Genomic DNA, 22550 nt, shown 5'->3' with positions numbered 1-22550 from the left:
AGGGGATAACAACGCATTTTTTGGCATTAAGCTTAAGGCCATGGTTTCATCACCAGTTATTTGTCTCAGTTATGGCTTTCTGTAGGATGTCTGCATCACTGCGGGAGTTAATAATGACTCCCATCTTGCACTGACAAAACTGGAGACAAGGAATCATGCTTAGTAGCATGAATGTGCATGTTAATTCTCTTGCTGGTACTATGCTTCAAATGATTATCAGTCATACATATGTGAGTGCATTTCAAATCCTATATGCCTTTATTTAGAGCCAACGTGGAATATTCTGGGGAAAGAGAAGGCTAACTGCATTTCATCAGCATAAGTGTGGAATTTTAAACCTCATCCTTGGATAACATTCCCTAATGGAAGCAAATACATGGTAAGGAGCAAAGGAACAAGAATGGAACCCTGCAGCATCTGATCCCATGTCAGACAACACAGATAGCAGTTAACTCCAGACATAACTTGCTGAGTATGATCAGTAAGGTGTGAGGCAAACCACTGTCATACAACACCCAAGATACTACAAAATTGTATTAGATGATCACTTAACATTTCATGGTCAATCATGTCAAATGCAGAGGAGACAGCTAAGAGGGCTGGGATGGAATAGCTTTGTCAATCATTCACTGTTAGGAGATTAACAACTCTCAGTACTATGGCAAGCCTGAACAATGGACTGAAATGGGTTGAGTAAGATTTAAGATACAGATTCTTAAGGAGAATAATGTCCACTGTACAGAATACTAAATTTATAAAGATGTAGACATTAGTCTAAGAACTAAGCCAACACAGGGATTGGGAAAGGCCATTTTGCAAATAGGGATGACTGCAAGTTAATTAAGTTAATAGGAAATAGGCAAGAAGGGACTGGAATTAAATTGCCAAAGGAACCAAGGTATATGAGCAAATAACTAGAAAGAAAGGGAGAGAGGTAACAGAACAGGACAAAGATAAATAGAAGTTTGGACAGTTTAGAGACTGTCTTCCCTACCAGAGATTTATATCAGAGTACAGGTAAAAAGAAAGGAATAGGAGAGTGTTAAGTTAAAGACCAATTCTGGAGTTTTTAGTCAAAAACAGAAGTTGTTAAAAATTGATAGTTGGTATAGCATATAAAATACTTCTTGATAACTATAAAAATCAATCAGAGAGGTTAGAAAAGACTGGGATGAGAGACTGAAAAGGCAATTTACAAGGGAACAATGGGAAGACATATGTATGGCTCCCAAGTATGCCACAAGAGTCCAGAAGTTTTAAGTTTTTTGATTAGAAGTATTTACATTGGCAATTTTATACCCATACAGACTCCAGAGATATTTTTCCTCAAGTAGATAGCAAATGTTGGCAGTGTGATAGAAAACAAGTGTTAACTGGGAACGGAACATGTTTTGTGGTGGCATACCGAGCTAGCATGTTTTAAAAAATCCTTACAGAATACTCTGTCAGTAATGCTGGGTAAGCAAATGGCTTTAACCAAGAAAATAATTCTTTTGTATCTAAAATGACTATAAATAGTACAGCCTTACTAAGTTTAGTGCTATTGGCTGCCAAAAAGCAATTGTTACAAAATGGAAATCAAAACCTAAACCAACTGTAACTGAAGCACTAAATATTGTAAAGCAGATAAAAGGACAAGAGGTGGAAACTTCAGAAAACGGATGGAAGATGGAATTTGTGGGATCAATACATGCCGAATAATATTCAGGAAGAGGAGGATGAGTGAGATTTAAAGGGAGGCAAGAACTGAGCTATTTATGTAATGTTGGATTAAATAATTCTTAAAAAGAAATAAAACATCCATACATTGTACAATGTATGAATATGAACAAACTTAATATGGTTTGTTTTCTTTTCTATTAATGTTTATTTGTCCACTGACAACTGCCTGCATGGTAATTTAATAAAGTTATTAAAAAAAAACTCCTGTCTCAAGGGACAGGGTAGAAATTCTGATACATGACCAGTGCCAAAACATACAGGCAATATTTAACTGGTCTGGTTGTATAAGGATCCAGTACACAAGTAGTGAAGCACATACTGGATAATAGCATAATCAAAATGTTATATTCAAGTATATCAAACTCAGACCAGTAATAAGTCTTCTTACACTTAGCAGAACCACTGTAAACCCTAATTAACAAACCAACACTAACCGTAATTGAGGAAAACTTAGAGATAAAATTTCTAGGAACAAGCTCACATTCTTCAGAAGGCAACTATCTCCTGGTGACAAAGTATGATAGATTACTAAACCCACAAATCACTCAGAAAAGTGCTGAATGTTAGTTTTGTGCCACTGGATGTTCTTGAGCTAGATAAGCAGGCCACTTTCAATTTACCTTGGCCTGAAAAAATAATGTCCATCAAGTGCAAGCTTATCCTCCAACAAGCAAGAGCAGCAGCATTTCCACTGCAGCTTTGAACTTCTCATCTCACATCACAAAGCTCAAGCTTGTACCAGGGCACACGGCGGACAGGGCATAGACAACATGGGGCTAGCAGATTAAGAGAGGACATTTATTTATTTTAAGTTTGCTTACTTGGGGTGTCCGACTGGGCCAGAGGCCTTTTTTCAGTGGAGGTCCGGGGAAAGAAAGCTCCATAATACAAACACTTTTCAAACAGTATCAAAAACCATAAAAGAAAATGATAACAATTAGGAATATATAAACTTGGGTAATTTGTTTATACAAGAAAGAAAAAATAAAAATACAAGTTAAGGGAGCAAAACAAAATAACCTAGTATGAAACAGCATGCTACACCATTGGTTGGTGACTGGTCAGCAGGCAAATATCATATCACTGGAGGTCGAATATTATGAGATAATTATATAGTATGTGAAGTAGAACAGTATGGATGATTGTAACTATGTTAGCATTATTTATTATTACTAGAGATAGCTAAGGTAAAAATTTGAGGTGAAGCATAAGAAAGGAGGGGATATGATGTACTGTAGGAAGCTTGAGATGAGTAGAATGGAGATAAGAGCAGTAGTGAGCCTGAGACAGGAAGGCAGGGATTGGAATTCAGTGTGAGAAAGTGATAGTTTAGGTGCTATAATTTAGTTGGGGAAGAGTTATGTTGGTTGTAAGAGCAAGGAGAGGTGGAATGATCAGCCTGGATTAGTGCATGAGCATAGCCAGTTGTTAGTTAGGTGATCCTTAAGTAGTTTAAATGTGGATGTACTGCAAGAATTTAGTATAGTCCGCGGTATCGAATTCCAAGATTTAGCTATTTGGTGGGAAAATAGGGAGTTACCATAGGAATTATTAGATTTAGTTACTTTGAGTAGTAATTTGTTGAGGATCTTAGTGGTCTGCTGTTTGAGTAAGGCTGGACTAAACTCTTGAGTAATGGACAGTTGTCCATATAGTAGAAGATGGAATAAATGAAAGTTAGTTGGTTGAGGACTAGGAGATTAGGTAGTTCGATCCAATTTAGTTTGTTAATTGCTGTGCAGTGATGAGAGCTGTATGAGAGTTTAGTAGCAAATCTTGCAAATATGTTGTAGCATGACTCCAGTTTGTTTAAATCTGATTTTCTGAAGTTAGTGAATATTGCTGAGGCATATAGAAGGGTAGATAGCAAATGAGTCCTAGTTATGGAATGTCTAGGCGCTTCAGTTAGGTAAGGTATGATTCTATATAGTGAGCCTAGCTTAATGTGTACCTTTTTGATAGTACAAGATGTATGTCAAATTTTAAGTTGTTGTTGATTGTTAAACTAAGGAGTTTGGTGTGTTGGACTGGTTCAATTTTAGTTTTAATGGCTGAGTAGATGGTGAAGTGGGGGAGAGTTATCAGGTACTTTAGTAGTTGTGAAGAGCATATGCTTTGTTTTATTTGGATTAAGTATGAGTTAAGAGTCAGAGAAGTATTTTTCAATGTCCAGAAAGATTGCTGAGTAGTTTGTAGGAGTTCCGGTAGGGAGGGAGATGAACATATGAGGAAGGAGTCATCTGCATACTGTACAATGGTAGCTTGCTGGGTGGCTGTGCTGAGTCTGTTAGTGAATATGGTGAAAAGCAATGGACCAAGAAGTGAGCCTTGGGGCACTCCTATTGAGACTGGTAATAGGGTAGTGAGTTCATTTTGCTGCTTAACGGCCTGTTGGCAGTCAGTTAAGTGGCTGAGAAATGAGTAGATGACTGACTGGGTTTGGTTTAAGGAAGCTAGCTCATATAGCAGCTTTTGGTGGGATACAGTGTTAAAGGCCTTAGACATCTCCAGAAAGATTGAAGAAACAAGCAGGTTGTCATTTTTTAGCTAGTTGACTGAGTTAGTAAAACTAACTAGGGCAGCGGTTGTACTGTGTGTAGGTCTAAAGCCATGTTGAGCTACAGATAGGAGATTATTGCTGAGTAAATAGTGGAGGTGTTGTCTATGTATGCATTTTTTCAAGACTTTTGGCTAGGGGAGGGAGGATGGCAACTGGCCTGTAGCTTGAAAAATCTGTGGAGGCGCCGCCTTTGTGAAGTGGGATGATATAGGAGAGTTTCCATCATTTGGGGATGTACTGCTCAGCAATGGAACAGTTTATTAGGCGAGATCTAGGGTAAGTGATGGCATCTGTTGCTAGTTTTAGAAATTCACTGGGGAGTTGGTCAGCTGTGAGGGTGGAGGGCTTGAGTTTGGTAAGATCTTTTTCTTACTTTATTACATGCTTCAACAGCCTCAAGTTCTTCATGCTGCACTCCTGTAACTACTGACAGATGGTAGAAACCAACAAATCAGATGGTACATGATTTGCATTTCTACATAACACCAAGCTTTGGTCTGGAGATGCCAATCAAGGAAGATGATCAAAGTGTGGATGAGGCTGTGGTCAGACCATGTGGCTGGCTCCACCTCCATGTCATTGTCACATTCAGCTAGAGCTCCAAGCTCAATGTATAGCCATGTATATGAGTGGTAGTGGCAATTACCTAAGCAAGCCCAAATCCCTACAGAATACACAGGAATTCCTTACCAAGAGTAAACAGCTCCTTATCAGCCCAAATTTTAAAGTCACCCAGAAGCAACAACCTGAGTACTGATACTATATAAGAGATGAGGACATCCACAAATTTCAGAAGGAAGATCTTTGCACTACCTGGAGGATTGTATGCAAGGAGGTACTAAAGGCTTGCTTCCACTGCTGTTACATATTCAAAGGAAATGGAAGTCCCAGTTGCAACCTTTAACTCTGGGAAAGAGCAAAAGAAAATGACAACCTCACCACCAGTTATCTCCAGTCCAGAATACTGTAAAAATGAAAATCAGTGATTTTAAGCAAATTGGACTGCAGTTCCCACTGTCAGTGGTAGGACCACTCTTGTGGAGAGGTACCACGACAGCAGTTCTACAGATCTCCAGTACATACAAAGTGCTGTGGCTTTGACTAAATAGCAATGTTTCATACTAAGAATAAAACAACTTGATACCTTTTCTAGACTCATAGAGCTAGAATTATTAGGTTGTCAGAGGACCTCGAAGACTTGCCTAGAAGTTAACAAAGGGGTGGTGTGGACAGGATAGTGTGAGGCACCTCAGCACTAATATATGCAAATATTGTGCTTCTATACTGGGAGATTAATCATGTTTTTAAATCTTACTACATGGATATCTGATGTACCAGGATGATATTTTTCAATTGTGGTTGGGAACCACTACCAAACTAAAAATATATATTTTTTAATTTTTGCCACTACTACTACTGAATTTTTAAAATTTTCAAATGTCAGTTCTTTACATGCTACTGATTATTTTAATGATACAATTAAAAAGGAGTATTTGTCAAAGGATTAGCAATCCACAATTTTCAGAAAAAACACTTTTTTCAAATACCTATTTATATTATTACAATGTCATACTTCGCACCAAAAAAAAAAAGACTTGTCAAAAGACAGATGGTCCATCTTTTGAGAATGATTTCTGAGGATACTGAGTTTTTAATGAAACTAATTTATTAACTGACATGTTTGCTGCTAGGGGGTATCCTATTATATTACTAAATCAGAAAAAAGGAAATTTGTAACGCTAGGTATCAAAGTTTAAGCCTAATCTTTTAATGGAAAGCACAATAGCTGAGAATATACCAGCTGGTAAAGTATTTAATAAAAAAACATTCTATGCTGGCCAAATTAACAAGAAATTAGAAAAACAATGTCATCAGAACTTTGTAGGAAATTAGGATACAAACCAATTACTGTGTTATGAAGAATTATAACCTTAAAAACAGTTTTGAAGCAAGCCATCAGTTAATTACAGCAGTTATAAAAGGATGTCTCAATGTGGTAGCTGTGCTCAATATAGCATCTAGTGGGTGGGAAAAATTTAAGTGGAGTTTAAAAACAGGGTAGAAGAAAAAGAAAAAGATATATGGTTAAGAAGCAACACAAATTACTTAGTAGGGCTGAAAAGGGGTAAATTAATTCAGAGTAAAGAGGATCTCACAGAAGAAGAAAATAGAGATTATGTATGAATTTAGAAATATTGCTCTTAAGCAACTGTTTTTGACAATAACTCCAGAGCACAAAATCTTTTAGCACAATAACTTAGGCAAGAGAATGTAGAAAGGATTATTGCTAAACTTAAGGAGCCTACAATATGAAAAGTAACCAGAGATCCTATACAGGTATTAGCGATATTTCAGAAATTTTATAAAATATTGTATAAAGCAAAGGGAGAAGTTTGAGAAACACAGAGTGGGATTTTGGATGAAGATCTTTAAGGAGAATAATAACAACCATACAGAATATTATATTTAGAAAGTAGTAGAAAGCATTCTAAGAAATATGAGAAAGGAGATTTTGTGACTGGAATGACTGCAAGTAGGGGTACAGAAAATAAGCAAGGGTGGGTTGGAATTTACTGGAAACCTGGCGAGGAAACCAAAATATTGGAGCAAATAACTAAAGCAGGAAAAGTAATAGAGTGGGATGAGGTCAAGAAGGCATTTGGATTGCAACCAAGTCCAGAAGGTTTAGGATCTTTGCTTGAAAGTGCTTGCATAGGTATTTTTATACCCCAAGTAGACATCAAAGAATTTTTCCTTCGGTAGATAGCAAATGTTGGAGGTATGATGGAGAAGAAAGATGTAACTGGGAACACATGTTTTTGGCGTGTAATGAGTTGGCAGTATGAAGTACTGGGTGAGTAAACGGGTGTAACTAAGGAAATTATTTTTTTGAACTGTGATGCAGGATCAGAATTGCCTAGACATAGTACGGTATTGTTAGCTTAAATTCTGGTGGCTCCCAAAAAGAATGACAAAAACAAAACAAAAAAAAAGAAATCAAAATCTAAACCAACTATATCTGAAGTAGTGAACAGTGTAACAGAGAAAAAAAGAACTGCAAGTGGGATCTTTAGAAAAGAATAGGAGATTACATAAAAATGGAAATTGTGAGAAAAATTCATGCAAAATAATGTTATGGAGGAGGCGGAATGAGGTTTAAGGGAAGGTAGGAAATGGTCATGTTATGTAACGTTGGATTGCTGGTAACTGTATAAAATAATATAGAAGATATATAATGTTTGTACCTATGAACATGTTAACATGGTTTATTTCCTTCTATATAAAGGTATGTTTACCTATGTCTTAAGTGATAATTCTATAAAGGTTTAAGACTGAAGTTAGTTTAGGTTTTTAAATGAATTTTTTACTGTGTGTATGAATTTTTTATGACAGAAAACGTTTTACTGGGACACTAATGCTATAGTCATATATAATAGTGCAGTCACTTTAAATCTTTTAAAATTAATTGAACAGGTTGATTTTGATTGGTCTAGTATGGTGTGATGTAATTTTAGGAGGGCTATTTAAATGTGTTTGTAAAGAAATAACTTTTTTCTCATGAAGTTCCATTTCAAATAAAATTGGAACAAAAGTGCTAAATATTGCTGCAGTAGTTTTTAGTTCTAGCAGATGAGATATAGCCAGTATGCAAAGTTTGTTGTTTCAAATTTTATAGTGTCTTTGCTTGGTAATGTTTGAATGCTATAAAGGTGTTTAAAAAATGTAGCTTTATTCATCATAGCACACATGTAATAGTTGAGACTTTTGCAAAATCTATACCTTGCCCTGGTACTTTGAATTGAAAACATAGTTTATTTAGTTAAATGTCTGTCTTGTGAAGATTTTTATGCTGGGAAAACCGAGAGGTCTCTTATGGTGAGGGCATATGGGCGTTATTAGTATTATTTATTATGATATCAAAAAGAACAACTTTAATAATGTGTTATTTAATAGGTTTTCTTTAAAACATTTTTTTATTTTACACAAATTTGAGCATGATGAGAGAGGTGGCTGCTGGAAAACTGTTTCAGAATATAGAGATAGAATGGTAGATATGTTTAAATGTCATTCAACATCCAGGTTTAAAATTAATTTCTCAAGCTACAATTCTTAAAAAAACAAGCTTAATTTATTTATTAAACAACTGTCCTATTTTTGTAATTTTTTTGTAAAATGTGTTATACTTTTATCATTATGGATTGGTTCATTTTCAACTTGTATTAATTGTGGTTTTTAACTTGTACATTAATTATGGGTTGTGTTTTATTGGTTGGTGCATGAATCACATGGTTATCTGTGTAAGTTATTTAAAGTTTACTTTAGCTGTTGTACATGGTTAAGAGCAAGTCTTTTTTCTCTTTTGCATAAAAGCTCTTAACCTAATAAACATTTTTCTGAAGACTTCCAGCATTCTTTTCATCTTATTAATAAAGAGAGAGCCTCTCTGTTGCTGACATACTTCACCCTAAGCAAATTTTGATGTAATTTTGTAATGTAATTGCTTAATCCAGCTGCAATATGCCTCTCTGTCAGTTTCAGTTTTAAAAGGAATTCCCGGTAGACCATCCAGCCATCCCATCACTGCCCATTACAAACCTTTGCAATTTTTTCAGTTTCACAGATTTCACTAATAGGATTGTCTTGCACTTGTATTTCTTAATTTCAAGACCAAGGTTGTGCTTTCATTTAAGGCTAATATGCCATACTATACAGCCTATTCAGTTTTTAGCTATTAATCTGAACTTATCTGCATAGGGAAGAGAGTTTATGCCCACAACTGGCATAACTTTGATTAACTTTATTTTAGCTGTCTGCATAAGCAGCAAGTCCCTCTGGCCCAGACTTCACAGGCTGTACAGCCCTGAGCCTTCATTGGGTGTCACTCAAGCAGTGAGGCAAGCCACCTCTCTCCTCACAGGATGGACAAGTTGTATGCTGCTCCTTCCCATCCTCCCATCTCACTCCCGCCAACTCCTGTGCCCCCTATGGGAGCGGGTCTCCATGCCTAAACTATATAAACAAAAAAGAAGTTATGTACTCAGCATAAGATTCCATTTGTGTTGTCCATTTTCATGCTTCCTCAACTGTTGGGTTTGGATCCAAACCTCAGATATGACTCGTCCGCTACTAAAGCTCATGGTAACCAAAAAGCTCTCGAGCTTCTCCCTTACCCATAACGCACCAATCCGTAACATGTTTCAGATCTTATTTGCTGATTTACATAAAGTGACATCTGTCAATGTGCATGCATATAGACACATAAATCTGTATAAATGCTACAGAAGGAGCTATAGCTGGAGCATTTATACATATTTATGTGTCTATATGCATGTACATAGACACAAACACATAAATCTGTATAAATGCTACAGAAGGAGCTATAGCTGGAGCGCAACATAAAGAACAGAGGTATCATTGCAATATCTCATTCTTCCAGAAGTCTGTTGTGAAGAGAGTTGGGGGGTTGATGGGCAGGAAGTTGAGGAAGAATGAAAATGGACAACAAAGATGGAACATTATTTTGAGTATATTTGGGAACAGTATTTTGAGAACAATTGATTTGTCTTCCTGGTTTCTTTTGTCCTTTGTAAGTAAAAATGCAATTGTCTGTGAACATCCAATAAATGCAACATATATTCACCTTTGTTTGCAAATTTAGGAAAAAATACTGTCAAATTAATGGACTGACTGATACTGGATTCTGACACCACCTGGGAAGAAAAGATGCTTTGGTACGTAATGTAACTCTTTCCTTATGAAAGATCAAGTAGGGAGGTTTCAATGACAGTGCTTGAAGTTCTGAAATTCATCTGGCAGATAATGGCCAATAGAAAGACACATTTCCAGGTCAGGAACTTAAGGTTGCATTTAGCTGCTGGTTGAAAAGGGGAAGGAATTATGGCCTGCAGTGCCAAGTTCAAATCCCATGGTGGAGTAGGATCTTTATACAGGGATCTCAATAGAAGAGTGTCTCTCAAGAATGCTTTACAAAGTATAGAAGAGGCCACAGAAGATTTTTCTAATCCAATATGGAAATTAGATATAGCTGCTAATTGAATTTTAATGGTACAGGAGCTCATCCCTTCATTAAAGATTAATGCCAAAATTCAAATATGTTATGTATTGGACCTGAAAAGGGATTAATGTGTTTTTGCTGTTCCCGGTAAATAAACCTTTTCCAGTTACCTGTATAAAGCTTTCTTGTAGATGGTTTATAGGAAGATAAAAGGATATGACGGACAGGGGAAGACAGCATCAGTTGTTTGGCTATTAATGGAATTGGAAAAACTATGCTGTTTGCTTGAGGTTTGAGGTATCCTGATGAACCATACCTGTCGGATACACCAGAAGGTCAGGAATCAGATCCATAATCCAAGGTTGCCAATGTAGATGAGGCCACAGGAATGGGAACCAAACCTGACGAGGTCAATAAGGTGTAATGAGGATGACTTTGCTCTTCAACCTGCCAGCTTTCTGCAGAAATTTCGGAAGCAGGGGAATTGGTGAGTAAGCATAAAGTAGACCAGGAAATCAATCATGAAGTAGAGGATCCCATGGCGGTTCCCCCTAGCTGCTGCATTTGTTGTTTAGGGGAGAAGCAAAAAGATCACAGCAAGGCTGGCCCCATTGACAGAAAATCATTTCTGCCACTTTCATGTTGAGGGACCACTCGTGAGGTAGAAGAATGCAACTGCTCAACTTGTCTGCTATCATTCTGGACTTCCCTGGAATGTGCATTGTTATGAGAAAGTGGTTGGATGAGGTCACCCACTGCCACACTTTGAGTGCTTTTCAACACAAGGGGTAAAATCTGGTCCCTCCTTGTTTGTTGATGTATCAAATTACCAACATACTGTCTGTCTGGATTGCAACTGACCCTAACGGGAGTGTGTCTTGGAAAGCTTGTAATGCTAAGAGCATTGCTGTCATCTCTAAGACACTGATATGCAAGTTGGCCTCTTTGAGGGACCAAGTCCTTTGGACTGTTCTCTCCAGAAAATTTCCCCCCACCCAATCTGGGAAGTGTCTGTGGTCACTATTGCCTTGGGCTGAGGAAGAATGAAAGGATGGCCTTGCAGAACTTGATCTTAGTGAATTCACCACCAGAGGTATCTCTTGCATGCCTGAGTGATTCTTATTTGTGCTGACATGCACTGGCAGTGAATCAACTATTGTGTTGCTAGCATCCACTGAAAACTTCTCATTTGAAATCTTGCCAGAGGAACTAAGATTATGGCAGCCGACATTGACCCCAAGGTTTGAAGGATCAACAGGGCTGAAATTTTGATACTGCAAATTATTCTCTTGACCTGGAATCTGATAGTCTGTACTCTTGAGAGAAGAGGAGAAGCTGTCACTGAAATTGTGCTGAAGACCTTTCCTATGAATTCTATGGTTTGAGATGGTTGTAGCTGAGACTTGTCATAATTTGTGGTTATCCCCACATGAGAACAAATCCAAAGTACCTGATTCCTTGCTCTTGTCAGTAGATGCCTGCTCAGGGCAGTAATGAAGCAATCATCTAGATATGGAAACATGCTAAATCATTGCAGTCTCAGGTGAGCTGCTACCACTGCCAAGCATTTGGTAAACACCTTGGGGCTGTGATGAGGCCAAAGGGCAGTGCTCTGAACTGGTAGTGACTCACTCCCAAACAAAGTGTAAAAACCTTCTGGATTTATCTGTTCATCTTTATGTGATAGTACACATCCTGAAGGTCTATCGAGCACATCCAGTCGTCCTTGCCTAGGAAGGGTAGAATGGACTGAACCATGACCATGTGAAACTTTGTATGTTGAACAGACTTGTTCAAAATGCTGAGATCTAACTCTGGTCTCCAGTCCCATTTTCTTTGGCAATAAAAAGCATCTTGAGCAAGTTCCAGATTCTATCTGGTCTGGTGAGACATCTTGGATGACTCTCTTTTTCTAGCAGCTTTTGTATTTCAAGTTTGCTGCTTTCCTCTGACTGAGTGGACCATTGCAGAATTTTGCATACAGTTAGGGTTGGAAGGAAAAAGGGAATTATATGACCTCTGGAAATAATTCTCTGCACCCACGTATCACTTGTTATATCTAGCCAGGCTTTCTAGTGCAGGGATAGCTGACCACTGATTGCCTCCAGAGGTGAACAATCAGGCCTCCGTTCAGGAGGTAGGGTCTATCAGAGAAAGAATCTCTGGACTCTTGGTTTTGCAGGCTTCCTCTGCTGCAGGGACACTGTTGTCCATTAGAGACACCCCTCTGCCATTAGGGGAACTTTCGCCAAGTGTATCCTGGAAAAGACCCTGGGACCTTCTGAACCACATTTTTTACTACCTCACTGATTCATAGAAAAGGATCTTTGAGGGGTCGTAAAATGTACACCCACTGGAGAGAGGGTCTTTCCATCCTTCTCACACCCAGATAATGTCTCTTTCACTTTTGGGCCAAACAATGAACTGCCATCAAGGGGTGCATTGACAAACGAGGACTTGAAAGGCTTTGCAAAATCACATACGTGCATCCAGGCATGCCTCCTAATGGAAATGCCTGAACCCGCTTGCCCTTGAAGCACCTTCAGCTGAATGCGAAATAAGCCTCATGGATGAGTTTGAAATGGATTGAAGGGCTGCCAACTGATAGACCAAAGACGACTGAGCCTCAGCAGCAATGGTCCCTGAAAGGGATTTTGAAAGTTCAGTTTGTTCTCTTTTGCTACATAAGCACTGCTTTTGTGTGGGTTTGCATTTGTTTTAGCAAAGCTCCACAGAGTTTGGTGACCAGCTACTGCTCTGCTGTATTTATCTGATCAATCTAAGCTATCTGCTGATCTCTGCAAAACTTAAGTAATTTTTTTCTCTGTATATTGCACTTTTGAACTGCATTTTTACCATATCACTGCTTATTTGAACTGTTTTTTTTTTTTCCTGAAATTGTTGCACTTTATTTGCTGTAGCATAGACTAGATTCAGACGTGCTGAATCTAGTTCTGTTTGTATAACTTGAGCACTAAGCCAGGCCACCTTTTGCTGAAGAGGATTCCCCTGCACCCTAGTGGCAGGAGTGTGCAGTTAGAACTCGTCTGATTGAAGGATGCTGGAACAGACCTCAGTTTTGAGCTTTTTTATTGGTTAATTTGGTTAAATTAGTTTGCTCAAGTTTGCTACATAAGCACTGCATTTGCATGGGTTTGCACTTGTTTGTGTATTGCGCAGTGCAGAGCAGTGGTGGGCTCCGTTAGCGGTTATAGATGCAAACACTTCTGCCTGCACATTTTCCCTTAGTACTCTGTTGGTGCACCATCAGTGAGATCTCGTGGCTGTCCTTCACTGACAGGAGATACATTTAGCAAAGCTCCTGATGTACCAACCCAAATCCTACCCACTAGCCCTTCGTATTTTTTGTCCACTTTTCCTGTCCTCTATACCTGGTCCTTCCTGTTCTCTCCCTGTTTTCTGACCACATCAACTTACCTACCATTATGGAAGGACAATTTCCCACAGTTTCTCTAGCCAGCCTGGTAGACATGGGCATCCTGAGGCAATGTAGCAATTGCCTCATGTACACTGACAACTCACTTCTGCTAGTCCACACAAATTCATTATGTGAGAGATGCAGCTATGTCAAGAACCTAGAATCTCTCACTCACCAGTCAGTTCATCTGATACTAAACATGTTGCCAGCATGCACACCTCATTTCCTGCACCAACCTAACCAACAACACATAAACCTACATATGTGGAGGTCCTTACCAGAAGCTTACCTAAACATCAAATATCTCCCAAACACAAACACAAGCATGATTCACATTATACATCTTCTGCAGAACATAGTACACATAATATATCATGCACCAGTGTCTCACCAGTCAAGCCCCTAAGGTAGACCACAAAAACAAACATCTTAGTCATAGGTGACTCAATTGTGAAACACACAGATGTTCCTCTCACCAGGCTAGATAAGGAAAAAGTGAAGATCAGCTGTCTGTCAAGTGCCAGGATCCGCTACATCACACATACTCTCAAGTTTCTGAACAACAGGCAGTGTTATGACTCTGTCATAGTCCATGTTGGTGTGACTCACTTGAGACGTACCTCACTGGACTATATGAAGAGACACATAACTGAGCTATCTGATTATGTGTCTGGCAGGTATGTCCCTAGCCTTAAGCAGCATTTTACCTTCACCTAGGATGATACCTCAATACAAACAAGAAATGACTGACTTCAACAACTGTCAGCCTGGGATGACATGGTTGACAGACCTCAATGGTTTGCCAGAGATGGTGTTCATCTGTCACCCCTGGGATTTCTGTTACTGGCTAAGGCTCTTGCCATCCCCCATAGTACCTTTTTTAAGCAATGCCACAGAAACAAAATTCCCAATGTAAAAATACCCTCTAAAAACAACCTCAAGGTTATACTGCTGAACTCTTAAGAGTCTAAACCAGAAATTGTACTTGGTGGAAGCAGTCCTCACCTTGGAAGATTCTGACATTTGTGCAGTCACTGAGGCCTGGTTTAAGGCTGTGGAGAGCACCCCAGCTATACCAGGTTATATGTCCTTCCACACATTCGGACCATAAACTGAAGGCGTGAAAACTAAAGGATGTGGTGTATCAATATTCATTAAAGATAAATACACCTCTAGACTGGTTAAACAGACCGATTCCCTTGAATTACCTCAGGTGCAACTAACTGTAGGTAAGACCCCTCCTCAGGTCTTTGCCAGCTATATGACCTTCTCCATGAATCTGGACATCCACTCAGCCTACTTGGATCTACTTGAGTCAGTCAAGATACAAACAAATACCCTGGTTTCAGGTGACTTTAATAACCCATCCATTGACTAGCTAAATTATACATGTTCTAACTCACTTGCTCAAAGGCTCCTGGACTTCGTTAACTCTAATGCCCTGAACCAACTGGTTGACATACCTACAAGGGACTCAAACATCTGGTATCTGGTGCTCACCAACATGGGGACCAATGCACTATCCACAGTGTGATCTCACCACATATCAGTCTCGCTAGAAGTAAGAATAACACAAGACCCTTAGCAACACAGGACTAAAAAGCTTCTCCAGGGACAATTACAACCTCCTACTTGACAGCATAAATAGCTTCATAGCCCTCCCCCCACTGATGGAACAGAGACCTATGCTGAGTTATAAACCAATGTTTTATACGAGCACCTGTACAATTGTATTGACTCTGTCGTACTTGACAGAACCAAGCTCTTCAAGGAGAAACAAACCTGTCTGGTGGACAGCTGCCATTAATAGGCTATACAATAGGAGAAAGAAATTGCTGTCTAAGAGTAGGAAAGAACAGTCTCAAAACTGGAACACTCCCTTCTCAGCTTAAACAAGCAAATAAGATTCCTAGTGAAGTCCTCCAAAAAGCTAACTATGAATCCAAATTAGCTTCTCTAACTAAGGATAACCACAAGGTGTTTTTTAGTTACATCCATAACCTCAAAGGTAAGGCCCAGATTTGTGCTGAAATCATAGTTAATGGTGCTACATATACAGAACCTGTGGATATAGCAAAGCTGCTGGCCGACAGGTTTATTGAAAACTTCACTCCCCTGTCCCCACCATGTATACCATAAACCACCCCTAACAGCTATCCCCCACCTAGTATCTCTGAGGAGCAGGTTTTAAATGCCCACTCCAAGGCCAGAAACACAGCCTCTTTGGCACTAGACAACATCCTGGGCTGTGTTCTACATGGGTCAAAACAGGAATTAGCATCAGCATTGAACACGCTTTTCAATCACAGCCTTAGCACTGACTTTGTTACAGAGAAATGGAAAACAGTTACCGTCAACCCTTTGCACAAAGGGGGTACACACCCACGGGCCCCAGGAACTACAGACCCATTAGCCTGACCAGCCTTATCTGCAAAGCCATGGAATGAATCATCATGAATCTTATTAACAAAGATATAGGAAATCTCCAAATGCTCGACCCCACCCAGTTTGGCTTTGTCAAGGGGAGATCATGCCTGTTAAACTTGGTGGACTTCTTCGAGACGGTCACCAAAGACCTAAATGAGGACAACTCTGTGTATACGGCCTACCTAGACTTAGCCAAGGCCTTTGACACAATCCTCCACTCAGGCATCATTGATAAACTCACCCAGCTGGGTACCAACCCATATACTGTCAGGCGGGTTGCAAACTGGCTCACTGATAGAACTCATACAGTCAAAATAGAGGACTCCACCTCCTCCAGCAGACCCGTAACAAGTGGTGTTCCACAGGGATCGGTTCTGGGACCCCAACTGTTTAGAATCTACATCTCTGAAGTATAGGCTAAAACTAAAGGACTATGGCTGACAAAGTTTGCTGACAACTGCAAACTGGGAGCAATCATTGAAGCTCCTAGCGATGCCAACATCCTGCAAGAAGGTCTTACACAGACTAATGACTGGTCCCAAAGTCAAGGTCTTAAACTTAATGCAAAAAAATGCATTATCATCCCTTCGGCAAGGGTGATGTTCTTGCAAACTACCACATCAATAGCAATAGCCATAGCACACAGTCAGTGATAAGAGACCTGGGCACACAGGTTGACAGCAACCTTAACTTTGATCACCATGTCTGCACAGTGGTAAGAAGGGCATTTTATATTGCTCATCTCATAAGTAAGAGCATTGCCTCCAGAAAAAAAGAGGTTATAACCCCCATGTATTCTTCCCTCATCAGGCCAATAATAGAGTATAATGCTCCCTTTGGCATGTTCCTTTTGAAACACCTGCAGCAATTGGAGAGATCACAAAGGCTCCTTACAAAGAAAATTCAGAGTCTTCAAAATCTGTCTTATGCAGACAGACTGAAACTCTGTGTCATACAGACTACACAGAGGCGACCTGTGCCTTGTATATAGAGCAATCTCTGACCCAGCATTAATGGAAATGCTGCATATTCGCAAGTCAAATGGCACATGGGTCACTCACTCAAAGAACCTTAACCTGGTATGTGACATCAAAAGAACTTGCTGGAGAAACAGATTTATCTCACAGGGGTTGCCCCACCACTGGAACAAGCTTCCTACTCACATTAAACAAAGCCCCTTGTTTGCTCTATTTAAGTGTAAATTGGACGACTGAATGGGTAACCAAAAATTCACCCCAGGGATTCCACCTGTGTCCCTCTTGGACAGGGACAATAGGTGCTGATTTTAGTGTCTGTTTGAATCAGACACCCTTGGGAACACGGGTTGAACTTGGCAAGGCTTGTAATGGCCCTGTGGCTGTTAGCATAGTAACTTCTTATGATCCTTGATCAAATCCTTTTGTAACCTAGTAAAATGTGCCAAATAGTTTAGCGACCTAAGAGCAAAGGTCACTGATGCACAGACACACTTCCCAAACCTGTCCATCACCACAGACTCCTTGTTAGGTGTATGAACAGAGAACTTTGTTCAGCAAGCTCCTTCTTGATGGCATCCATGGGCACTTACTTACTGCAAAATTCTTTCCCGACAGGTGGAACCAACATCTGAATTGGCCTCTTAGGGATTGGCTCAACTGAGTCAGACTCCTTCCACACCTGCCAAGAGACCAAATCAGGTCCTTTTTCTGACATACTGGCTACTAAAGAGAAAAACACAAAAAGAAAATTTTTTTTGTTTTTTAAGCTAAGAGAAGGAAAAGAAGAAAATATCAACAAAGGTAAAAGGAGCTACGCTGCAGCATAAGAAAGACAGTAGGAAATTAAAGCAAATTACTAACAATGGTAATAAGAAATACAATAATGTAACAAGGGTAAGGGAGTATATAAAAAAGAGATACATGAAATATTTAAGAGAAAACTACACTTATCTTAATAGAAACTCGAGAGCTAAGGCTGGCCATGTCTTTTCGCGAAAAGCGGCAAACAAGATCTGAGGTATGTTAGGGTTGGTGCATTATGTGTAAGGGAGAAGCTCGAGAGCTTTTTGGTTACCACATGCTTTAGTAATGGCCAAGTCAGATCTGAGGTTCAGATCCAAACCCAACAGCTGAGGACAGAATGAAAACTGATAACATCAGATCTTTTGTTTAAAAGGGACTATCAGATTGGTGTACAATTTAGATTCAGTTGCCAATGACTCTAACTAGCATCTTGCTTACACTGGACTTTATTTTTACTTGTCTATTTTCCTGTTCTCTTGGAAGGAGTCTCTCACAAAGCTGACCTACAGTACCTCTATAACCTGGTCAGTTCCTGCTTTCTGTAGGTTCTCCTTTTCCCCTGACATGCAGCATTTCTAAAAATTTTTTAGGTCTAAGAAACCTTGAACTTAGTTTGTTACCTACCTTTATTCTTCAACTGTAACTATCTGTACTGCTTACAGTTTTAAAAGATCTAAATCTTTTGCCACAAGACACTTATTTTCAGTTTTGTTTTTTTACTTTTCCTGCACATGGCAAACAAAATGTTTATTAAGTGACTCCATTGCATCCCTCTAATGTTCCCCTAACCATTTTAATTCCCTAAGACTTGTCTCTTCCTTGTATGTTATCACATTAGTTTTTTCTTGAAACTGCTGCCATGACTTTTTAATTGTTCCTGATTTTAGCCCAGCCTATCATTCTCACTAGAAAGGTCATAAACATTATTTGTTCCAGACCCCGCAGACCCATATTATAAAAGTTAAAAGATTCTGCAACTGGTTTCTTACTCAGACATGCCATGGAATGCTTCTGTCTACATGCTTTGCTTCTATTAGAAGAGTCACCCCCCAAACCAGCAATTCTACTTATACAAATAAGATCTGTGTATCTCAAAAATATCTTATTTATCCTGAAAAATAACTAGAATAAACAATGCAATCTATGCGACTTTGACTTTTGCCTCAGTTAAATATGAAGGACACCTATGACTTGTTGGACACTTTGGATAAGTTAACATTAGATACATCTATTAATCATCTCCTCATCACTCTGGATGTTAACAGTTTGTTTACGTCCATACCGAATGACTTAGGTATGCAATACTTGGATGAGCTCTTGGCTAAAGAGCATGATCTTAGTAATGATAGGAAGATCTTAATTCATCAACTACTTGACATTGTACTTTACAATAATGTGTTTTTGTTTAATGGTCAACACTATTTACAACAGTGGGGGGTAGCCATGGGGACCCCCTGCGCCGACACTTATGCCAACCTGGTTGTTCTGCAATGGGAGAAACAGTTTTTGTTTCCACATGAGATGTATGGCTTTGTTAAATTGTACAAACGCTTTGTAGATGATATCCTCATAATTTGGGGAGGAACTAGAGAGGAGTTCATGAATTTTCTATGCTATTTAGAAACCACCACTACGTTTCTTAGATTTACTAGTGAGATCTCGTCAGACGAGATACATTTTCTAGATGTGACCTTGAGGTTACATGCAGATGGCACTATTGGGTCCACTCTTTATAGGAAGTCTGTATGGAAGAATAGCCTACTCCCATTCGATAGTATGCACCCTAGGAGTATGTTTCCTGGCATTGTTAAGAGCCAATTCCTTAGGGTGCAAAGATTATGTGGTAAGGGACCTTCTCTTTCTAGAGAGGCCGACATCATGGAGGGTCTATTTCTCGATAGGGGATATGACCGCAACATGGTTCGCAGTATTAGACAAGATACTCTTGGCAGTCCGGATACTGAGACTAATATGGCGAACCTTAAAGATCGACAGTTCACTGTAGATAAAGGCTACCCTGCTAATAATAGGCGAATAGGACTGACAGATATGGTCAAATTTGTTACTAAATACACCAGCAACATTAATGCCATCAAAACTGTTATATCCAATAACTGGAATGTACTTATGACTGACAATATAACCAGAAAGTTAATAGGTGCCAAACCAGGCTTTGTTTTTAAAAATTTTGATAATTTCAAAATGATTTTGTGTAATGACAGACACACTGTTTTACCCCCAATGAACTCTATGTTACCACCTTATGGCACTTTTCCCTGTAATCATTGCAAACGGTGCTCTTTTATTGTGGATGTCCAAACTTTTTGGAATCCCCTAACTCAATTCATGTTCCGTCCTAGATTTCATGCTACTTGTGACACCAAGAATTTAGTATATCTTGCAACCTGCAATGAATGTGAAGCTTTCTATGTAGGGTTGACCACCAAGAGGTTACAGGACAGGATATATAACCATTTATATGATATCCGGAAGTCCAAAGAAACGAATGCTTTAGCTAAACACATAATGGAATTTCCCCTACATAGTTTTTCATTCAGGGTATTGCAAATATTGAGACCCAGACAGCGGGGTGGCAATTCAGCCAATGATCTTGCATTGGCGGAACTGAAATGGATTATGCAACTTGGTTCACATTTATTTCCAGGATTAAATGCTTATGTATCTCTGAGACCAGTACTTGAATTAAATAATATATAACAACTTTAGGACACATTTTGTGTTTAGGGTATTGCCTATATTGGGACCTACATTGTGGGGTGACAGTTCTGCCAATGACCTTGCAGTGATAGGATTGGAATGTATCATGCAACTTGGCTCATATTTATATTTTAGGACTCAATGTCTATACATTCCTGAGACCAGTATTTGAGTTAAATATCATATTATAGCTTTGGGCTATATTCTGTGTTTCATTTGTCTTATCTTTTTATTGTGGTGATATATATGAGTAAGATATAATATGCTTCATTTCATACTTCGGATATATTTTTAAATATTGTTTTTATTTATCCAAGTCATAGTCACACATACATTTGTAGTAATGCCCCCTGTTTTAGCTTTTAGTTTATAGTTTCATATTGATATATATACACACATGTTGTTGTTTTTTATACATACATTTTCGTTTATGACACATATTTTGATGTGTTATTAAGTTCTATCTCACCATACTATACTATTATACATTTTTAACCGCATATTTTAAGCATGTGGATTATTTATTCACTTATGCCTATGCTATGTTATATGGGTCTATACAGCAACGGGACATAGAAAATTCTAATGGTATGTGTACGTGTAGTATTTAGAGATTAATGTAATATCGTTGCAGCAATGCACAATGTTATTTGCACAATCGTACACTTAAATTCATATCGGATGTTTCTATGTGCTTGAGTGACGTTTTAGTCACGTGAAACATCGCTCTATGAGTTACTATTTTTGATGTTGTCCTTTTGAAATTCTATAGTTAGAACTACACACTTTGGATATTTAGGAATTCAATAGGGCCATAGGGATCACGTAGCTACGTGTCTTAAGTATATCAGGCTCTGGTATACTTTATCATGTGTACGATATCATTTCATTTGACACTTGCGTTTGAATGCAAGTTTTTTATAAATTGATGTGTATGTAGTTTCAGATTGATCTCTGTAGAAATGAGTTTATGAGATACTTTTGTTTTATTCAAGTTTTGCTGCTACAATTTATTGCTGGTTTGCCTCTTTTGTTGATACCAACATCACGATTATATGTTTTGAATGCTTAGCGATACAGTAACGCTAGAGTGCTTGATTCCAACAATGACATTAGTTTCTTAAACATAATCGTGCATTCTTTAAAAACTGTGCTGTGAATATGTCTTTAATTACAAATTGTTTTTTCAAAAATGCTAATTGTTTAATTAATTGGTTGATTTCCCGCCTTGCTGTTTTAGCAAGGAGTATATAAAGGGTTTGCATTTTGTATGTAATGTTGTCTGATGAAGCATGGGAGGACCCACGCGAAAGCGCTTACTTTTTGGTTTACAATAAAGACTTTTCCTGTTGGATTTTACTGGGACTTATTCAGCTTTATTTGCATCGTGGTTTGGTACTCCTTTTACCATTTTCTTCTTTCTTCTTCAGTTAAATATGTATAAGAACCAAATAAGTTTATTTTTTCTCATTTCAATATGCCTCTACCAAGGAGCTTTCAATATTCCCTTCTTACCAAGCCTTTCTCTCCTTCTTGCACACACCAGTAATTAAAGCACAGTCCCATAATATGAATAGTGGATTTATACGGAAAGGTTTAATCTCCTTAATCACTAATTTTCTGATGTTATTTTAAAGTCCAAGTTTCCTATTTATAAAACAGCTGATGTGAGCAAATCTCAGTCATATTTAACAGATGCAGATTAAAGTGGAAGACCATCTATAACTTTCACGTGGGAGGTAACAACTTCTTATGCAGGGAGCTTTTGTCCTTTGCACTTTTCACTTTGTTAATGTATTATGTATGAACTTATCAGTACTTGTCAAAAATGGTTCAATGGCAAGTAGGGCTGCCATCTTTTAAGCATGTCAAAGTGGGACATGGGTG

This window comes from Protopterus annectens, chromosome 8.part0, assembly GCF_019279795.1.
Source record: "Protopterus annectens isolate FY-2018-M chromosome 8.part0, PAN1.0, whole genome shotgun sequence".
NCBI classification, from domain to species: Eukaryota; Metazoa; Chordata; order Ceratodontiformes; family Protopteridae; genus Protopterus; species Protopterus annectens.
This window is presented reverse-complemented; position numbering follows the sequence as displayed.